This window comes from Eubalaena glacialis, chromosome 12 (genome assembly GCF_028564815.1).
Source record: "Eubalaena glacialis isolate mEubGla1 chromosome 12, mEubGla1.1.hap2.+ XY, whole genome shotgun sequence".
NCBI classification, from domain to species: Eukaryota; Metazoa; Chordata; class Mammalia; order Artiodactyla; family Balaenidae; genus Eubalaena; species Eubalaena glacialis.
In genome coordinates, this window is record NC_083727.1 from 52553939 (window position 1) to 52567743 (window position 13805).

Sequence of the window (13805 nt, forward strand, 5' to 3'; positions counted from 1 at the left end):
GGGGGGGATCCTCCTAGAACTGGATCGCTAGGTCAGAAATGGGTCAAAAAGCACCAGAGGATGGAGCCCTGGGAAGGGTTGGGCAGCATCTTAAGATTATGACCCCATTGCCCAGCCCTAACTTAGTGTCTCCCTCCCAGTTTAGTCCTCCCCAGGGATAGGGTGCAGGGCTTCCCAGGTAGACCTTCCAGAATCTCTGTCTTCCTCCTTTCATCTGGGATTCCTAATGCCCTAATGGAGCCAGTGGGCAAGATCACCCCGCTGAGCAGGGCTGCTAACACCACATACCATCCCAGCCTGAAAACTCCTCGGGATCCGGCAGAGAGGTCCTGGGGAATGTATCAACTACCTATGTGTTAAATACAAATTCTGCACTACACGTTGAATTACGACCAAGAATCTCAGCATTGTGCCCCACAGTTGTTCTGTAATTTCTCTCTACCATCCATAGACATCAACGTATTCCTGAGATTTGCTGAGGAATAGGATGTGTAGCCTAACAGTATACGTCCTGAGGCTTTTCTTGTCTAGAGGAGCTATTCCTACAAAACCCAGTCTCCTTCAGCAGCCTATGTGCACCTCTCTAGAGTGTTGATCTCTGAGGTGGGGCAGGGTACCTCAGAGGGTGCAAAGACAATCCACTGAAGTGATGGAAGAAAATATTAGGGTGTCTAATTTTTTGTTTTTTTACTGGTGGGGCATGTAATCAAAAACCCACTGAGATCACAGGTCTAAGGGACAGTCTGGCCTCACTTTTTATGAAACACTCAAAGTGGTAGATTAGGGTGTGAATAGCTGGGGGGCAAGGATGATGCTCCCTAGGTTTTTCTTTGGGGAGGGTGACAAAGAGCAGATCCAAAGTGATGGATGCCCCTTGTTTCTGTGTCAGCCTAAGGAGCTTTCTGACGCCAAATCTAACAGACTCACCTGATTCCCTCTCATGGATCGGATGTGATTCGTCCCTCCTTGGGACTCTTCTTTGGCACTTTTTCCCTTGCTCAAAGCTCAGGTTACTGTAATTTCTGATGTTACTTGAGTCTTTATCATGTCTGTCCTAGACTCTTAGCGTCTTGAGAGCAGTGTCTGTTTCTTAACTCATCTCCTGAAGGCTTTGCATACAGTATCTGATGGAGAACCCTTGCAAACATAAAGCTTTCATTTTAAAAGAGATGACCATGTCATAGTGAGGTCCCTGGGCACTAAGTATTTCCCTGACTTTGGATTCCATGCTCAGTGAAAACTCAAAAACTGCTTTTAAGTTTGCCACCCTATGTAAGTCCCTTGATTCATTTTTGCCTGAAGACTTTTTAAAAACCACTATTTATTATCACTGTAATCTCAATTTTAAAAAAAGAAAAGAAAAAAGACATTTCAATGCCACACAACTAAAAGACATAATCTCAGAAAGAAAAGATCAGCCTTTCCCCAAAAAGACTGGGACCTTACACCTCCATATAAAGTATTTAAACAGCATCCTCATTTTTCCCATTCATCATGCCCCAGTCCAGGGATCACCATTTAGAAACAACTGAGGCGGAGGGAAGCAACAGCACAATTCCAACCAAGTCACTGACAGCACTTTGTTCCCCTGGGCAGTCGAGGAAGAGACAAGCCCGGTTCCGAACAGAACTAGTGATGTGTGAGATGTAAGATGTTTATCCCACTTTCTCCTTCATAGGTCTGTCTCTCCCTTGGTTATCTATCCTTCTTTCAGGGCCTTGATCCCAGACAGATAAAACCCAAATGTCAAACCAAGGCTTTCACCTTAGATAGCATCAAAACCCAAAGCAAATAACCTCTGATGGTAGAATTTCAGGTGAGTGGGTGGCCATCCCTTCCCTTTGAGTAGCCCTTCAAATCACAGCATATTCATGGTTACAGACGAATCCACCTCTCTCCAGCTGGTCCTGTAAAGAGGTCCAAAGCTCCAGCAGCCGTTAGGACCCTGACTGACACAGTCTCTCACATCTGGTCAGAGGACAGCATAAAATGCTGATACGGTTAATTCTATCATTTGGACTGAAAACAATGTTATACCCAGAAAATGTGATTATACTGACTGTATTGCTTCTTCAGTTTGTCAAGTGCTAGCATATGCTCGCTATAATAGGTACCAGGTACCAAATGCTTACGAAAAATTAGAAGAAAAACTCTTAAATGGAAAAAATTATATTCATTTAAAAAAAATTTTTGAGTATGATCCTATCAATTGATGCAGAACAATCATTGGAGAATAATCAATACCCAGTCTCTTAGAAAACTAACATCCTCAACCTGATAAAGAACATCTATAAAAATCTCTACAGATAGCATCATACTTAATGACTGATTGTTTTCCCTGTAAGATCAGGAATAAGTCTTACTACTCTTTGGGGGGACTTCACAGTGAGGCTATGAATTAAACTATTAGGTGATTCAGCACACAATTAAATTTTGTGTTTAATTTAAAAAAAAAAAAAAAAATTTTGGGTTGCACCACAAGGCACGTGGGATCTTAGTTCCCCGATCAGGGATCGAACCCACGCCCACCACTGTGGAAGCTCGGAGTCCTAACCACTGGACCACCAGGGAAGTCCCTATATTCATTAACTTAATTTTTTCTGCAACAATGCCCGTATTTGATATCAGCAGCAGAACATGAAGGCCCAGCTGGCAGTGCACCAGTGTTCCTTGGGAGTTTAATGATAACAGGCCAGAATATTTTACATCAGGCCTGTCCCAGAAATTCCAGGTGGCCATAGACATGATCCTTTAAGTTAACTGTCCACTTCCTGTTGTGCAATAAATTGTCACCAACTGCCTGAAAAAAAAAATCAGGACACATGATCTGACCTATATTTATTCTGCCACGGTGTGTAAGGCAGACTGGGATGTATAGCTGAAGCCCCAAGTCATCTTGCTGATTTATAGTGACAACAGGCAGAACATTTGAAACCAGGTGCCCTGGAAAAGGTACAGTAGCCATATTAATAACATCACCCAGAGCACATCCCCAGGACTGGACTTAAGGTCAAATGCTCACCGGCCCTAATCCCTTGTCACACACACCTTCTTCCCAGTTCCCTTTCTTGGTGTGGACAACAGACTCTGTACCCAGACTATGAGAAACCCAAGGCCTCCCAGTCTGCCATGTGCTAAGCTCCCTCACCTGTTCAATGCACAGGGTGGGGAGGGAAGGGAGGAATGGGGGCGGTGCTAAGCCCCAAGTTGGGCACCACTGTGGACAGCTACTTTGAAGTCACGTGGCAGGGACCGGGATTGCCCAGGCTACCCCTCCACAGCACATGTTCACCTGCCTGAGCAGAGGGAAGCCAGCCAAGTCCAGCCTCTCCCGGTCCTCCAGGCAGAAAACAAGGGGGTGAATCTTGGTTCAGACCTTGCCCCTCTATCCTCCACCCTGCCCAGCCTGTGGACCCCACCTCCCATCCCACCAGGCTGAGCCACCTCTCCTAGGGTGAGATGCCACGCGGGAACCCTGTCTTTTCCCTTCGGGGATTAAACAATGAAGCCCAAATGCCAGGCACCAGAAGCTGTTTGGAATTCAGTTTCCCATCAACTGCCTCACCTTTTCTTCCCAAATTGGAGCCCTAAAACCCAGACTTCAAATATGGAGAGGCGCTAAAGCAGTGGGCTGAACTTCCCGTGGAGCAGAGGTCTCTCGAGGCTGTGTCCCCCATCCCATCTACCTTTACCAGCCCCCAACTTGCTCCTTCTAGAGACTCCCAGCAAGATACTCTCTCAGCTGAGGGTACGAATTCTATCTGTTGTACGGGATAAGATTTTCAATGGCTGTGAAAGAGACTCCAGCGGAGGAAGGAGTACGGGGTGTGAATTTTTGAATGCGTTGCGGGCAGGTGTCCTATGATGATAAGGAGCCCGCTGAAGCAGACCCAAATTTACAGGATAAAAATACCCTAGCCCAGAGCTTCTCAAACTTTAGGGTACAGATGACTCCCCCCAGGATCTTGTTAAAATGCAGGTTCTGATTCAGGATGGCTGGGTAGGGCCTGAGAGTCTGCAATCCTGCCAGGGGCCCAGGTGGAGTCCAGGCTGCCAGTGGGTGGACCACATTTTGATAGTGAGGGGCTACACATAACTTGGGGTGGGAGGGTCAGCCCACAGTCAACGGAACCATATCTTCTGAACTCCAAGCCAGGGCCTATGGTCTGAGGGAAGATTGGGGTTTGCTTTCGGGAGCCAGAGGCAGTGTGGAAGCCACAGCAGGATGCTGAAGCTTCTCACTTCCTGGGACATTCTCAGAGACTGGGGGTGGTGGTTCTGAAACTCAGCTCCCGAGGACACACTGTTTGCCTGTAAGCTGGACCAGCTGGAGCTGCTACTTCAATCAAATCACTTTGTCTCCTCCCAGACCACTGAGGAAAAATGTTAATGCACTGATTTTGCAAATTTATGTTTTTCTCCTATATATTTTCCTCAGCTTTAACTAGAAGACTTCAAGATTTAGTTATGGCAGGAGAACTTCTAGTAGGAGAAGGGCAGCTAACTGAGCAGAGGCAGAGACCCCTGAGCTTCACCACCTCTGGGGCTGCCCCACGCCAGCCCTGCTGGCCCCCCGCATGGGTCTGTAAATGGCAGCTGCCTGGTCTTTAAAGAGCGGGCACAAGCATCAGCCCTCCTTTGACATGCTTTATTCCCTGTGGGACTTCAAAAAAGATATTATAGTATACAATATGTGAGAACAAAAGGGAAATATACTCAGAGAATACAGGAAGCACAAAGGCTGCTGGGCAATGGCTGGTCTGTTCAGCACAAAAAGTTGAGGGAAATGTGAGCACTGGGTATGAACAGACAGAAAGGTGAGGCGAGGAAATGGGAGGAGGGGAAGGTGTCTCTGAGCAGACTGACAGGTGACCGTAACCTGTGGGGAAATGCAGCCAGGAAGAAGTTCCTGGGGGCTGAAAAGTTTTTATGAACTGGAATGTCACATTTGAGCTTCTCACAGTCCTGTGATATAAAAGCCCTCAGTAAAAAGTTGCTGCATGCACATGCACGCCCACAGGGACACACGCACACACACCACAGTCTGGCTCAGAGCATCTAATATATCAAACTCACAGGTCCTAAAGTGCTGGCACAATTTGCAGGCCTGGGTCCAGACACAGGATCCAACTTCAGGGCCAACTTGGAGGGCGTTATTATACCACAAATCACTAGGGGGCGCCCTCACCGACATCCACACTGTAGTGAGGGTCAAGAAAGCCTGCCTATCCCCTGCCCTCACCCTTCTTAGTTTCCGAAGGGAAGGAGGTGGGAAGGGGAAATAGGTGGCAACCGGGGTCGGGGTAGAGATGCGGGATTGAGTTTAGAAATATGAGACGCCACTCCCTTCAGGTGAGACCCCAGTCTCTTCATAAACGGAGTGGCCAGGTCTCCAGAACAGGCTGAGCAGGGAAATAAACTCATATCACAAGGCAGTAACTACAGCACGCATAAACAGGAATTACCCAGATTCAGTAGCAAAGGACTTATCTCACAGACCGAGGCTGCAGTGTCTGCTAGCAAAGCATTCAAAGATGACAAAACCAATGGGCAAGCAGCAAAGGAATATGAATGGGAAACAAGAAAGTGTCACTCCTGCTTAGTTAGCTTGATAATATGTTTGTTGAACTGTGTATGACTCTGTATCTCATATCTAACATGGCAAAAATTACTCCTAGTTCACGCAGTGGGGATTAAATAGGTCAATAATTCATAGTGTTCCCAAGAGTGACACTACTTCCAAATGCTGGGCACCTGAACTCATCTGAGGACCACTGGTTTGTGAAAACAGATGATAAACGTGAAATTGGGAAGGCTGTGCAAATCCCGGGATGTGCAGCCATCACCCCAATAGCCAAGATGCCTGTGTCTGCCTGTGGGTATGATGCCCTCAACAAAGGACACCCCCCCAACACAGCCCTGAATCCCAGCCCAGCAAATAAGGAAACTTTCCCAAGAGCAATCCAATCTGTTCAATCTGAACTTATCTCCTTACCCTCCAGTTTTTAAGGAATTATTACAGGGGTTGCGGGTTGGGGGGACTCTAGGCCCCCAAAGCATGAGAGCCACAGGCACCCTCCGCCTTCTGGCCCTGCCTTCCCTCATGGGACCTCCCATCTCCAGGGGGAAGGGGACTGGTGTGGAAACACCAGCTTGGTGCAGACACATCAGCTTGGTGCATCTCCCTGGACATAGAGGTTTCCTTCATGCTCCTATAGCACTTTTTTGAGACTCCTATTACATGGTACTTAAACTGCTTTTGAGACAGTTTTCCACTGTGTTTTCAAAGTCAGCCCTGGCATGTCTGTAAACATCAGTTCATATTCCTGGAATAAATCTTTTTTGTGTTCCATCCTACTACCCACAGGGGTACAGATGGTATGTTTTATGTGGTGGCCACTATTTACAATCCAACCCCATGGAGGCCCATGAGATGCCACAAATGGAGCCCACACAGGAAGACAGCCCCTTCGGTAGAGACATTTGTCCCGACAGGCCAGGAGTGCCAGGAAAGGACACACCCTGAAAGTACATGGGGTGCCTCTGTGCCGCTGACACACATCCTCTGTTCTGGGCCAGCGGGGTCTTGGGCATCCCCAGGAGGCACACGGAGAGGCAGGCTTTGCCCAAGTGACAGTGGGGTATGCGCGGCCAGTGGCTGTAAGCAGGGAAAACAGCACACAAAATGCCCAAAATTGGTTGTAGAGTTAAAAACATCAACAAAGCAAATCCTTCCCTACCAAGGAGGCTCACCACATTCATTTGCATGTTCATGAGCATCTGCTAGCTGAGTACCAATGTATCCTTCTTTCTATCCTGATGGACAGCCATTCATCACAGTAGACTTGACCATGTCAGTACCTCAATGAGTGGATAATAGAAGCAGGGTTTTTTGTTGGGGAGGAGGGAGGGAATGAGAGAAGAATCGCTTTACTCTGAAAAATACTCTGAAGAAGCCACGGCTGCCTCTGTCTCAGACGAAGATAGCATTTGCCGAAAATGTCAACAGATTGCTTCTTGAGTTGGAGTTGTGCAGACATCAAAAGCTTATTTTAACAGGGCATTTGCTTAAAATCACTTGGTTGGTTTAGGCATTTAGAATGTCTCTGACTATATAATTTGGATTAAGAGGTTCTTGTTGGGTTTTACTGATTTAGCATAAATCAGAAGGACATACTGGAATAGACCCCTTCACATAACCAGAGCCTTTAGGCCATGAACGTAGTAAAATTTGCTCTTTGTTTGTGCTGCATTTTTAGTGGGTTCTTTTTTCTTTCTTTCTTTGTTATTATTTTTTTTTTAACGCGGCTTAGTTGCTATGCGGAGGCTTAGCGCTCCTGCTTGGGGATCAGTTCCAGACTTTGGTTTGATTTGAAACAAGCCAAGCAAATTTGCCTGAATGTGATTTCAAAATGTTTTCCTATTTCTCTCATCAAGAGATTGAAGGAAGCTGGGAAGCAAGACACTATTTGAGTTCAAATAATGCTGGCCTGATTTTCTCAAGAATTCGGTACGATTCAGTAGACACAGTTCTGATGGACGACCACCGACCACTGCTGCAATGGCTCTCAACACCAGGTCTCAGGAAGCTTAATTTCAAAAGGCAGATTACTCATACTTGGAGATAAAGTCTTTTTCCTCCATTTTTACTTTTCTTTCAGTCTTTTTCACTTTCTCTCTCCATATCACATTGACTAGATGTGACTCAAAAAGTTAATGGTAATTGCTCTCATCTTAATTTAGCAAAGAGAGAGGAAGAGAGAGAGAGAAATGAGTGTAAGTTGTAGATCTAAGCACAGGTCATTACAGGTGTGTTATATTAGTGTATTCATGAGCCCCCCCAGGGACAGACATGCTGCGATATCCAATAACTTTCTTAATGTGTAATTACACACCATCGGACTGTAATTGATTAATTGAAAAGAGAACGTAGGCGGATGTGAGGGCAAGACTTCTGCTGCTCATTAAATGAATATGTCCTTGCTTGTCTTTAATAAGTTAAGTGGAACTACTCAAAAGCAATTAAGTCAGTAGTGAAATTCATTAAATTTTAAGTAATTATTGGTATTAAATTCTGTAATAGAATTCAAGACTTTGCATAGTTCTATTTCAAAAAGAAGTATGATCATTCTATGGGGCCAATTCAACAGAATGAGGGTTCTGAGAAAACTACATCTTGGAGCCACTGACATTTTGTATGAAAATCACCTGAGAGAGAGAAGGAGCTGGAAGAGGGCTAGGGGGATTTCTGGAAGCTTTGCTTGCCATCCTAGACCAGATAGACCCGAGTGTCTCACCTAAACCTAGGAATGTAGTCGTGTTTCCGAAGCAATTCTTTCATTTAAAATCTTAAATCTAAATAGTTCAAAAAGAATGAAAAATACATATTTTTAAATCTAATGTCTTGAATACTACATCTGATACTTTCTCTAGTAGCTAAATTCAAACACAAACATGGATATGCGGCATTGAATGCAATTTGGAGAAAATTCTTTCCAGGCCCCACTCTCATGTGGGAAAGAAACCTGGGTGACTGGGGTGGCGGGGAGACTATGAGGTACGCCACAGTTCAGAGAGGGAACCCCAGATAGTTCTCAGAGCCCAGAAGTGGCTCCTACACCTTCTGCCACTATTCATTCTGCCCAAGAAACCAGACAACTCAGAAATCTATCGGAGAGGAACTCCATTCAACCAGTGCTGCCGCATTCCAGACATTCCTGACAACTCCCTAGACGCAGGAGAGACCTTGGAGTCTGAGCTGGCTGTGGAAAAGTGCCAACAGGGAGCCACACCAGTACGGTTTGTTCATTCATTCACGCAGTAGGTATTTCTTGAGCGCTTATTCAAAGCCTTTAGTAAAATGATTTTATAAATACTTATGTATGTCTATATCTATCTATCTATCATCTATCATCTAACTATAATATAAAGTAAATGTACAAAGAACTTATAAAGACCAGGGGGCAATTCTGTGAAGATGTAGTCCATTTCGTACCCATCCAAGATGATCTTGCGCCCTGCACATCGTAAGCACTCAGTAAAAGCTCGCTGACTGAATGATGGAAGAAATTGATGACATGGGCTTTGAGGAAAGCATGATTGTGTGTGGCACCTGCATAAAGTTCTCTAATTTATGGAAACAGTTAAGAGATGTTAATGCATGGCCAGGATAAGCCAAAGAGATGGTGATGATTGCAGCTGAGAGTGAAGGAGAACTGACTGCAGAACCTTTGTCTATTCCCAGGTTTCTTGCTCTAACCATCAGCATCCTTAACAGTCCTGTCATTTCTTTCTTGGGATAGAAAACTTAAAATGTAAACCCATGTATTGTGGTCATTAAAAAAAAAACAACAACAGTGGCTTCAACTACATTTTTTAAGTCGTACTTTCAAATCTACAAATAACTCTGTATGGTTAGTTTCACAATCTAAAAAGACATTATTGTACTTTCATTGTTTGCTGGGGCTAACACTTTGATGACATGAGAGCCAGTCTAGATGCAAGGCTATGGGGCTGCTGGTTCTGGAGAGGCACTGTTCCCACACTGGGCCCCGCGAGAGGCATCCCCACAGCAGGCTGACTAGACACAGAGACAGTAGGGAGATATGTGATTCTTACCATTCCCCAAAGGAGGAGAGAAAAGCATATTACATATACTCTAATTGCTGTTGGAAGAAAAAAATTCCAGTCCTCGCACACATTGTAATTTTCGAAACCATAACTAAAGTTAAAACTAAATTAGACTAAATAGGTGTATTAGGCTTAGAAAGAAAAAAAATCAGGGCATGTGGAAAGACATTAGGTCTCATTTTCTGTTTGCATGTTTTTCTGCTATAAAGGGCAATTTATTGTCCCACAGCTCATTTTAATCTTGAACATGACCTTGATAATCTGTGTAGGATAGAGGCAGCCCAACAATTTCAAAGAAGAGTTCTAACCAAGAGAGATGCTTTCCAGCTTTATCATGTTCACTTAATGACATTTTGCTCACATTATTTTGGATTTTTGCTTCTTTTTTTTTTTTCATTTTTACGACTGTAACAAGTTCCACATGCATTCTAGACAGCTAAATCAGGCCAAAGGAAAACTGATTTATCAAATCAATAATTAAGTGCCTAACTGATACATCCTGAAACTTATCAGCATATGAACAAAGAAGATGGCCAAAGAAGTGGGTGATGGTGTTTACTTCCAAAAGAAAAGTAAAGTTTTAAATAGTCAGGTAATTAGGAAAATCAGGGAATGTGGGATTATAAGAAATTTGCTTTGGAGGTTTAACTAGCAAACCCTTTTTGTGTATGAATTTTTTCCCCCAAAACCATTTTATATTAGTCTAATATTCTATCTTAGTAAAGACAGTAAATTCAATAAGATGTTTTTTCTTTGATGAAGATCTTGAAAATCTTTAGGGTCGTTACTGGATAAATACCAGTTCTCCTTCTAGAGTCTTGTACACGTGCAAGGTGTAAAGAGTAAGCTAAATCCACGCAATCCAAAGCTATAAGATTTTTGTCTTCATTTTTAAAAAACAAGGAATCTAAATATTCATGTGAGTTTTATTTACTGGCATTTCTTTCTTTCTCTTAAAAGTTGAATACAAAAAAGGGGGTTTATTCCCTTTATTAGTTACCTTTTATTGAGTGCTTATTATACACCAAGCACTTTATATGTATTATCTCATTCAGCTTTTATGGCAACTCTAAATGGTGTATACAGCTATCGTTCCTGTTTTACACATGCAGAAACCGACCTTCCCAAGGCCACAAAGCTAGTCACCCCACAGCCAGGTTAGTGTGACTCCAGGGCACATATGCTGCACTGCCTCTGTGCTGTTCTCTGGGCAAAGGGGTTATTGCATTCTTGTTAAGGGAGATTCTATCCCTCTTTAATCCAAATTTAAGGCCCTTTTCCCCCTAGTTTGTGTTTAAATCACCATGGTCCCTGAATCATTCTGGATCACAGTTCAGTTTCTTGCTTCTACTTTGATCTCAGTTTTTCCCATTGTACACAACTACCTACTTACTCAATTACGACTCTTATCCAAAATCTAAATTTATAAGAAAATTGGCTTGAGATGAAATCTTTGCCAGTTACTTATATTAACATGGTCATAAGAACTTGATGGCCAATATTTTTGGACAGTCATTTGCAGTCTCTTTCTTGCCTTTCCAGCTGTGAGAAGCACTTGTCCTCATCACAGTGTGCCTGGACTGTTCTAACCACCTTCTAGAAGTCTCGCTGCTCGTGTCCTCCAAGGCGTGAAAGCACTGCTTTCATAATAGCACTTCCTGGCGCAGTTACCTAATACAGATCCCATAGCCTAAAACACCAAATGTAAAATTAGCTGTCTGGCTTTCACTGTTTTTATTATTTGACCACAACCTACCGAGTTAACTCTATTCTCACTACTCACAAAATGATGCCAGGCAGTGTCTTGATGACCCCCACGTGCTCCCTGCTCACCTCCCTCCCATCATTCCACCAACAGTCTTCTCTTTCTCTGAGATATACTTCCATTCCCCTTCCTACAAGGACCAGCCCAGGCCCCACTTCCTCTGAGGATCCATTCCTGATGACTCCAGCCCACCATCTCTTCCCCATTAAATGACCCTTTACTTCCTTTTTGTACACATAATACTTTAATACATATTTCTATTCTCTAACCAGCACACCACCACATCTGGCACTTTAATATACACTGGAAGTTCACTGTTCATATCAGCACAGTTTGCATGTAAGCTCCTTATGAGAAGGATCCACATTTTATGCTGTGTTTGCACTGCAACACACGTCTTTTAAGCACAGCACTGGGGAGATGGTAGGTACTCAATAAATGCACCTCGACTGAAAGACAAGTATCTTCAAAATCTGGGTCACATATATACCCCATCACCACCTACTCTCATATTAATTCCACTTTCTGAGTTGTGTCCATGACACTAAATACTCAGGTTTTTAGAAAAGGTTTTAAATCTTTATAGATATTGCATTGAATTATAGATATCGTCTTCATGCAAGGTACACAGAAGAATAAATTAGAGATGTAAGAAACTATCCAGACCAAACACACCAGAGAATATATCCCTTGAGAAAAGGTCTTTTGGGTTTGAATTATCAAGACCGGCTGTCTCTACTGATGCAGCTCAATTCTCAACTTGGCTGATTTGATGACAGTCATAACATTGTTTAAAAATAAAAGTGCTAAGGAAAAATGAAAATGAAAATTTCACTACAACTTTATTTTTCCATGTTATTTATTTTTATGTGTTCATATATAAACATCAAATTATGTTTTTGATGTTTATATCAAATACTGCATAAATGATTGAGATGTGTTAAATGCCATAGGCTCATAAGCACTTCTGTAATGCTCTAGTTTATTTTCATTTTCCTTTATGTATGTATCCACATTTCTGCACGGGATATATAATTTGCCTTCATATACTGTATTTTATATACACAATGATGTCACAAATTGTCAAAATTCAAGCTCTCTGGCAAATATATAAATATTTCGCTAAGCCAAAACTAGTGTTTACACCATTTTTGTCCTAACACATTTATCAGACAATTTAGAAGTTAAAAACACCACTGCTTGAAATGGCTATATAATGGAGACCCCAAAGTATTTCATATATCTTAATAATCAGGATACTTTTCATTTGAAGGCCTTATTCTAGCATATTCTAGCTCAATATTAAATATCGCCTCCCTTCCCATCTCAGGCTTTGACATTTAAAAATGTTTATGTGGTTTTCCCCTTCTGTGTTCACACAAAGAAGAGTATAACAGATCCTGCTGCAATATCAGAATCAGATTCAAATTTTCCATTCAAAGGAAACCAAACTATATTGAGATCTGAACACTATAAAACAGCAGAGTATTTCACAAAGTTAAATATAGGGTGTAACTTAGTTGATATCCTGAAGGTGGATTATCAAATTTGAAGTGTAGGAAATGTACTTATCTATGTGTACTTGTCTCTTCTGTAGATTGGGAACCTCTCTAAGAGATGATGGTGTTGGTGATGATGATGGGTAAAAAGATCCTGATTTATTTTAAAAACCCATACTTTATCCTGATTTATTTAAAAACCCCATACTTTATCCTAATGGAATCTACAGCTCGTTCTATTGAGAAAGAGACAGAGAGAGAGAGAGAAACCATTGCTTCTCCACCAATGTATCTTCATGGATTTTCAAGAGAAATATTGATGGATATGCAATCCAAAGTAGAACAGTAAGCACTTTTCTGGATAATTAAGGCAAAAGTACTGCTTATTATTTTAAACCTGGCTTATCAGGAGTATGTCTTAACTGGTTCAACATTTCACTTGAAATTATGAACAAAGCCATCTATCAGCTCCACTGAAGGGAAAGGATACAGCAGGAAAATTCTCAGCCAAGACAACCACAGACCAACTCTCCACTCCACCTTGTCCGTGGCCAATGCACAATCCAGACCCAACCTTAAGCATTTCGTTTTTACGTGAACTAGAACCAGGGGGATATGTTATTGCATGCGTTCAACCAACAAATAATTTTTGAGCACCTACCTCCACAGATCATTGAATCTATATCACCACTGATCGTTAAGATGCTATTATTTTATACCACTAGGAAAGAACATTGCCAATTAAAAAAATGACAAGTCATCAACTGTAACATGCAATCCCCCCCTTTTTTTTTTTGGCCATTCTGCACAGCACGCGGGATCTTAGTTCCCCGACAAGGGGTTGAACCTGGGCCCTTGGCAGTGAGAGCTTGGAGTCATAAAATAAGGGGTGGGCAAGCATGGTTCTCAGG

General features: G+C 42.7%; 1 protein-coding gene across 3 annotated transcripts in view; it reads right to left on the bottom strand.

The window, feature by feature from the left end:
• Positions 1 to 13805, bottom strand: part of SOBP (sine oculis binding protein homolog) — a 156933-nt gene that overhangs the window by 43348 nt on the left and 99780 nt on the right. The window lies entirely within an intron of this gene.